Source organism: Hyaena hyaena, unplaced genomic scaffold, assembly GCF_003009895.1.
Source record: "Hyaena hyaena isolate Hyena2069 unplaced genomic scaffold, ASM300989v1 scaffold_907, whole genome shotgun sequence".
NCBI classification, from domain to species: domain Eukaryota; kingdom Metazoa; phylum Chordata; class Mammalia; order Carnivora; family Hyaenidae; genus Hyaena; species Hyaena hyaena.
In genome coordinates this window covers 568646-578094 of record NW_024081541.1, presented here as the reverse complement: position 1 = coordinate 578094, position 9449 = coordinate 568646, and positions in this window count along the sequence as shown.

Sequence of the window (9449 nt, the reverse complement as noted above, 5' to 3'; positions counted from 1 at the left end):
GTATTGCAAGTCGTATAGGACCTGGGTGAATATCATTACTGGGATAGGAATTTAAAATTATTTACCTTATAGTCAAATCTTACTGATCTAATATTTCTTTAATTTCTCTGTAATTCACATAACTATATGTGCATGTTATTTTTGTAGGAAAAATTTATTTCCTCTATGTTTATTCTTTATCAGGCAAGATTCTTTTAATTAATTTTTTCCTTCTGGTTATGCAATTTTCTTTTGCTTTATCATTGACTTTTCTAAGGCACTTTTTATAGGAAGATCAGGAATAATTTTTTTCTTACTGAAGTAAAATTTATATACAGTAAACTGCACAGATCAGCAGTGTGGAATTCAAGAGTTTTCATAAGTTTATACACCCATGTGAAATCACACTAATAAGGATTTCTATGACTATAGAAGATTCATGTATGTCCCATTCCAGTTAATTACCATCTCCCACAGCCATACAATTCTTGATTGCTATCACCACAAATTAGCGTCTCCTTATATTATGTAGATAGAATCTTACAGGTATATGTTTTTACTTCTTTCACTCAAAACACTTTTAAGATTCATTCAAATTGTTGTACATATCAGTAGTTCATTTTTTATATTGTTGAGTACAATTACATTTTATGAATACATCACAGTTTGTTTATCTCTTTTGTTGATGGACATACTATTTGTTCTAAATGGATTTTTTCACTTTGTAATTATTTGTTCTTGTATAAGATGGACAGTTGATTGTTACAAAATAAAAAAAAATCAACTGCCTATCAATAAACCAGCAGTAATGGATCTTAATAAATTCCTAAATTCAACCATTATCTCTAGTTTTGTAGATTCCCTGTGATTTTCTGTGTAAAATATTATGTGTTCTGCAAATTAATAAGTTTTATTGCTTTTCTTATCTTTTGTTTTTTTTTTTTAATGTTTTATTTATTTTTTTGAGAGAGAGAAACAGACAGCGTGAGCAGGGGAGGGTCAGAGAGAGAGGGAGACACAGAATCAGAAGCAGACTCCAGTCTCTCAGCCAGCTGTCAGCACAGAGCCTGACCCGGAGCTCGAACCCACGAACCGTGAGATAATGACCTGAGCTGAAGTCGGATGCTCAACCTATTAAGCCACCCAGGCGCCCCTATCTTTTGTCTTTTTATTTGTTTTAATATAGTCTCATTTCATTGGTTGGCACTTCAGGTACATAATTTAATATAAGTGATATGAATACATATGTTTGACATTCCTGATCTGAGGGGAACTGAGAAGGAAAACTTCATCATTAGTTATAACTTTAGTGGTAGACTTACTTTTATGTCCTTTATCAGTTTTACAATGTGCCCTTGTATTCCTAGTTCACTGAAAGTTTCATTACACATGGGCGTAACTTTTCTTACATGGTTTTCCTGCATCTATTAAGATGATCATATACTTTTCCTCCTTTATTCTGTTAATATGACAACATGCATTGATTGATTTTCTATGTGAATTCAAGCTTGCATTTTTGAAACAAATCCCACATAGTCATGCTGTACTTACATACTGATGGATTACATTTGCTGGTGTTTTGCTAAGGACTTTAATATCCATATTCATGAAAGGTATTTGTGAATTATTTCCTGTAATGTCAAGTAAAGTTTTTGTACCAGGGATTTTTTGCTCTTATAAAAATGATTGAGTCTCTACTAATGCCCAGAGTAAAGTAGTGCTTCAAATTTTAGCCAATAACTGATACATACCTTTATTTGGCCCAGGGTTTTAAAACAGCATCTAATCTCTTATTTTGATTGCTAAAATCATTGGGGAAATAGGTCTACACATTTTATACCATCATTTACTAGTATCATTCATAACAACATCCTTCACAATCAATGTACTTTCAGTATCACTCTGAAGCTCTTAGTGACTTAAATTCTAGTAGCTTCAAACTTGAATTCCAAGCCCATGTTTCTGTTTCCTGCCTTCTTCCATTAGAATATGTATGACCACCTCATGCTCAATACTTTTAAAGTGGAACACATCACATTACCTACCAGTTTACTCCATCTCTGAGCTTTTAGGATCTTCCAATGATATCAATATCATGCTTATTACCTAAACTAAAAACCACAGATTATCTTTGAGACTTGTTTCCCCTACACTCTATAGGCAGTCAATTGATGGTGCCTGTGAGTTCAAGTCCTGAGACTCTTGTCACATTAAGATGCATCTTTAAGTCTAACTGTTTAGATCTTTCTTGTTTGCCTAGACTACACTGGCCTTCTAATTGTCTCACTTTTTCCAAGCCTTCTCCCACCCCTCCAATCCATCTTAAGTTTTGTCTCATGAATGCATGTCAGATCTCAACATTACCTCCTCAATAACAAAAATAAATCCATAATTATCTTATCAAGTTAGGAAGGAGTTTCACATACAAAGGCTAGTAATTTCATATTCTAATTCACCAAAATAATTTCTATACATTTTCCTTATGATTTTCCAGTATGAAAACTGAGTAACTTGTTTTCCTTTGTATGTCACATATATTCCTGAAACCATTCCTGTATTGATTTTAATTCCTTAGTCTGCATCTTTCCCCCTTCTTACTATACACACTATAAAGTGGTGGTTAGTAATAAAAACTCTGAAGTGAACCTTATGACATATTGATCACATATGATTATACCATATGTTTTCTATCAGACTACATGATTTTTGAAGGTAGTGTCCAAGTCTGCTTTGTTATCCCAAATACACAGCATGTTATCTTTCTCCTGGTAAAATTACAATAACTATTTGCTGAATGAATGACTTAGTTTCCACTGACTTGCTTTTGCAGTCATTTGCAGCTACTTTAAAGTGACAAATTGTCTTAGCCACCTTAGACTTGATCTCTACCATTAAACTATGTCCTTAAGTTGTATGTAAAGAAAGTTAGTTTAAGGGCACTAATGTGGGGAAGGACAATAATCTAGAGAGATATTATCTCTTTAAATTATTTACTAACCAAGGCCACATCATATCTATTTTGAACCTCATAAAGAGTTTTAAGTTAATGACCTTCATCTCCATTAGCTCTTCACCAGTGTGGTCTCATTGAAACTACGAGAGTTAATCATTTCTCTGGAGACCCTCAGTTAAAAATGAAAACTATTCAGACTATTTATAGATATTTATTTTGGCTTAAAAATAATCAAATTTATTTATTAATTTTATTTTATTTTCATTAAAATAAATAGCCAAATTTATTTAGAATAGAAAGATAACTTTTTACTCTCCAGCACAGAAAATAACAAGATTTAACAGAACAGCCAGTAACTTTGGCAGTTTAAGGGCTCCAGCATCTTAGCTAGACATGGAGACAAAACAGGTAGCCATCATAATAAGTCTTAGAGTGGCAATGGGAGTTGTTTGTTATCACATGTGGGACTTTCTTTATAGCTCATCAAAACTATTGAGGTTTCACTTGAAAGGACTCTGGTTCTGCTCAGATGTTTGGGGCATATGTGTCTGAAACATGTGTATTATTACTATTAATATGATCTCATTCATACCTACAGATTACTAAGGACAGAGAAAATTGTTTCTCCACAGCTTCCTGTCTTTTATATCATTTATTATCCTTAGTATTTAATCATTTCTTCTCACACTTACTGAAATGAGGAGGTATACACCAATGCTTACTCCAAAATCATTTTTTTTACCATCCTGAGTCCTGCTTGGTAAATGTGTACCTTTTATTCTCCTATGATCACACAAATTGCAAAATCAAAATTTTGAATTATATTTCATATTTGAAAATGCTAATTTTTTACAAATATCAGACTTAGTATTTTCAGTCTTTCAGATGAATATTTCAGTATTTATTTCTTATTTCTTTTATTTTTATTGCATTTATTTATTTCAAGAGAGCAAAAGTGAGTGAGACACAGAGAGAGGGAGAAAGAGATAATCTCAAGCAGGCTCTGCTCTGTCAGCACAGAGCTCAATGCAGAGCTCATTCTCATGAACCATGAGATCATGGTCTAAGCTGAAATCAAGAGTCAGATACTTAAATGACTGAGCCACTCATGTATTTCTCACCTACCCAGTCCTTGAGAATGTAGCCAAATAGTTTGGAAATCTAGGTGACTTAAATTTTTTAATAAATCATGACTTATCTTGACTTAACCATGACTTAAACTTTATAAGAGTCTTGTGAAGATCAACAGGAACAATGATTTTCTTTGAATACTGGTAGTTATTGTTCACTGATAATATGCCAGAATTGCTGTAATGTGCCATAATTCACATGCACTGCTGGCAACAGATACATATATATAGCCGTTGTCTCTTGAGTAACAGGGTTGTGAACTGCACAGGTCAACTTCCATGCAGATTTTTTGGGGGGGAGATAAATACAGGACAGCACTGTAAATGTATTTTCTCTTCTTTATAGTTTTTAAAATAATATTGTCTTTTCCTTCTTTTATGTTATCTTAAGAATACAGTATATAATACATATAACATACAGAATATCTGTTAACTGATCATGTTATCCTTTTAAGGTTTCTGGTCAGCAGTGGGCTATTAAGGTTTCTGATCAGTAGTAGTTAAGTTTTGGGGAATTCAAAAGTTATATGTGAATTTTTGACTCTGCAGGAGGTAAGTGCCCCTAATACCTATGTTATTCAAGGGTCAACTGTATATGCACATATATACGCATGTAGGTATGCTGATATTATACAAACTGCAACTTCTGGGGAGCTTCTATGTCTCCAAAAATAATATTTTGGGCACAAATACAGTTCATGACTATTTAAATTCTTAGAAGTTAAATTTACAATGGTAAGACTCAGAATAGAAAGGCATTAAAATGACCTGGAAATATATACAAGAACTTCAAAGGGGAAGAGAAATAAATATCATATAGTTTGGATGTAGATTATGCTTCTAGTTTGAATCATTTAGATATTATGTATCTGTCTGTACACTTGCTATAAAAGTCCTTTGTACCAGTGTGTGGTTTGTTGTCTAGAACCAAGTAAATCTACCCTGCAAATGTGAAAAGATGTCTTATATTAGCAACAGTTCTAAACTATTTCTTTAGCCTGAAAAAATAAAATTGATTTGACAACACACATGGAAGTATAACGACAGGTTACTGAGTTTTATTTTTCACACAGACTTCCTAAAGCTTGCGGATTCAGATTTTATATGAATCACTCTGTATTTGTAAACCACAGATTTTTGGTTTCAGTCACTGTATCAAATGGTTCCAGGTCTTTGCTGAATTCATCCGTGAATATAAGGAATGACATTTTGCTAGCAATGCACTTTATATCACAGTAACAAGCCTGAGCTTCTTTTTTGGTGGAATGACCCTGAAATGGGAACAAGTGGGAGAGATGAGGATCTATCAAGGTGAATGCATACATTTTTTTTATTAGGTGAAAGAAACCATTTGCTCCGTCAACTTACTTTTATGTTTCAGTGATAATGGGAACTTTAGAAGCACAAATAGTCTCTCACATAACATACCTGATAAGTTTCCATTTGTTATATCTATATACAGATATACTGGATTTTCTCCAGCTAGCTTTCCTTCCTACAAGTTCCTGAAATTCAAATTCTTCTCATTGTACCTGGACTCTCTCCCTTGTTGAGGCTGCCAATGCATTTCTGGGTTTTAGTTCAACACAAAAAGAATTGGTATGTATAAATACAGATGAAACAGTATAATGTTTCTTCTATATTCTTTTAGAGTTGTCTTGGAGTGTGTCTGCAGCAGAAACCCAATAATAGTTTGAAGAGTGCATGTCAGAGATGTGCTGTCCAATATGGTAATTAATAATCATGTGTGGCTATTTAAACTTAAATGTAAATGAATTACAATGGAAGAACATTTTTAAAGAATCAGCCCCTTGGCATATTGACCACACCATGTGCTCAGGAACTATATGTAGCTTATAGTTGTCATACTTCTGAATGGTGCAGAAACTTCTATTAGAAAGTGGTGGTAGATGGAAAGAATGGTTTTTGGTATCAAACAGACCTGACTTCAAATCTCAGCTCCACTACCATTGTGTGATCTTGACAAGGTTACTTTGTTCCTTCTATTAAGTGTGATATTGACCTTGGATTTTGAGTGTGGACTGCTAAGACCTCTGTTTCACAGAGACTTCAGTGATCTTGGTATAGCCACATAATCATAAGATTATAAAACAACCAAGCTACTTAATAAAAACCAGAGAAAATCCAAGGATATGGAACCACAGATTCAAATCAATTTCCTTGTCTCTCTGTGACAAATCTTTGTTCCATTTGTATGTTTTCTTCATAGTCTTCTGTTTACAGTTTCTTCCACTTACCACAGAAGAAAGGCCTTTGCCTCCCCGGCTCCAGATAGAAATCCTGAAAGAATCCCCTGATCTTTGACACTATCCCGACTGCATTAATCAGTGTGGTTTGAGAGAGTGAAGTACAGTGATGTTGCAAAGGGCCCAGCTTAAATCAATTTTAGGGACCAGAGACATTTCATCATATAACAGTTGCAGCTACCCATTGATGGAGTAGTTTTCCACACCAAGGAAAAAGAAGTGAAACATGGAGGTCTTCTGGCTGACCTAAGACCCTGTCAGAAGACACAATGGCATCTACTACAAGTTGCATGATGTATGCCTTGCAGAGTGTTGTGAGGGGAAATTTAAAAGTCGTCAATGACGGGTCATTTCAAATGCCTAGCTTATAGGAATATTTCAATAAATTATAATTGTTGAATTTTCTTGTTTTATTAATTAGTAAGATACACAACGAAGTTTGACTACTTTAACTCTCCCCTTTCCTAGGTAGTTTTGCATAAATGCAGAGGTTATCTAGTAAGAGGTATTTATGGCCATTTTCTTCCTCTAAAAAGACTTTTATTTCAGCCCCAAATTTCCTTTAAAACTCTTCCAACTAGTCCTCTTTGCTAGTCAGACCATAGCTTATCTAAATGCCTTCCCTCACTATTCTTTTTTATTTGCTTTGAATGTTCTACAAAATTCTCCTCCTTACTCCCCCTGTGGAATCTCACTTGACTGCTGCAGTCCACTTAGTTGCATATTTCTTTTCTGAATTGTAGTAAATACTGCCTATATCTCACTGTTATGGTGCACTTCATAATTTGTAAGATATAATTTTTCAACATTAAATTTTAAAGGCTCTGAATCTGAAGTGGAGTGTGATTGTACCTAATGGTATCTCATAATCTCTGTTGGCTCTGAAGAACATCCAGAATAGAAAATATGTTAACTTATAGGAGTCAAATGTTTATGGGAAGGAGTTGGATGAGATAGTTAGACATTTTCATTATGGATAAATAATATTAAATAGAAAGTATATTTCAGAGTTTGAACACTCAATTATTTTTTTAGGGGAACCTGGGTCGCTCAGTTGGTTGGGTGTCTGACTTCAGCTCAGGTCATGATCTCACAATCCGTGGGTGTGATCTCTGCATCAGGCTCTGTGCTGACAGCTCAGAGCCTGGAGCCTGCTTCAGGTTCTGTGTCTCCTTATCTCTATGCCCCTCCCCCACTCACTCTCTGTCTTTGTTTCTCAAAATAAAATAAAGACATAAAAAAATTAAAAAAATTTTTTTTCAGTTTATTTATTTTGAGAGAGAGAGAGAAAGAGCACGTGAGAGCACACGTAAGTAGGTGAGGGAGGGTCAGAGAGTGAGGAAAAGAGAATCCAAAGTAGGCTCCCATGCTGTTAGTACCTGCCTGCCGTGGGGCTAAATGCCAGGTACCGTGAGATCATGACCTGCTTGAAATTAAGAGTCAGGTGCTCAGGTGACTGAGCCACACAGGTTCCCCTAAACACTCAATTATCAAACATGTATGAGTTATCAAATTTTCCTATTATTGGTAATCATTTATTAAACTTTTGCATACCTAAAACTTTCAAATATGTAAAACGATTATTTCATAAGTATATAACCCCCAAATTAGCATAAGAAGGCATTTGTGGCTCTTGATAAATATTGTCAAATTGTTTTCCAAAGTGGGGTAAGTAATTTACAATTTTCTCAGATATGCATTTGCACTTCTTAAATAAGGTATTTAAATAATTTAAATAATTTAACCATCCGTAGCCAGAGAATGTTCATAAGAAGAACAAGTCGTTCAGATTCAAAGTCCCATGATATTTTTATGTCTTATTGCAAGTTGAATAAAATAAGCAGAATTTGAGTTCATCCAGAGGGCTTCTATTTTCAATCACTCATCATTCAGCACACTATTGGTTAAAGACCCGAGTAACTTCAGAATCAATGGGAAAGGTCCCTGATTTGAAAATTTTGTTCATCACCTGACCTCTAAATTTCAATATCAGGCTAGATTTTCACACAGTTAGTATATACACATAGAAGGGTCTGTGGCAGAGCTACTAAAATAGAATCTCTGTTAAAGGCACTAAATATTCTCTAAGCTTGTTCCCTGCTATACAAGGTGGTGTTCAATGGGCATCACCTGAGAGATTTAAAAATGTAGACACTCAGGTTTTACTCCTACTTCTAAGAACTTCTGTATTACAAGATGAATTTTAAGATTTCCCTTTTGGTATATATATATCATATAGGCATATATATATGTTTATATATATAATATATATATAGACATTTGAGAATCATTGATATAGGTGGTTATGAAGTCACATCAAGACATACTGTTCAGGGGTGCCTGGATGGCTTAGTAGGTTAAATGTACAACTTTTGCTTAAGTCATGATCTTCACGGTTTGTGAGTTCGAGCCCTGCGTCAGGCTCTGTGCTGACAGCTAAGAGCCTGGAGACTGCTTCAGATTCTGTGTCTCCCTCTCTCTGCTCCTCTCCAGCTTGTGCTCAATTTTTATCTCTCAAAAATAAATAAATGTTGAAAAAAAAAGAAATACTGTTCATAGCTCTTAAATGTTTCACAATTTGCTATCATTTATGCATGTGACATTCATGACAAAATGCATAAAGAGGAATCCCATTCCCTAGCCATGGATCTGTGTGTAATTTTTAACTTAACTTTTTTTTAACTTTTTAACTTTAACTTTTAACTTACTGTAACATGTGGCATTCTCATGATTTGACATTGTTTAACATTATGAGTCAGCTAATAATTTTTTAAGTCTAAGTAGGCCTCCTCTACTATTCTAAATAGGTTTGCATTCTTATAACAATAGCACTGCAAAATTTCAAAATCATTTGCCATTTGGACCACTTAGTTGTTTCTACTCATTCACTCAGATTTTTAAATTTATTTTATTTTATTTTTATGTTTATGGAGAACTAGTGGCAAAATAAATGACACGTGGTTTTACTGTTATAAAGTGTGCATTCATCACAAAGATAATATTCTGAGAATTTACTCAAGTATTCTCTCTGAAGAATAATGTGCTAAAAAACTCCATTCATTCATTCAACATTTAATGAGCACCTACAACTTGCTAGACTGAAGTTCTAGGGATTTCATA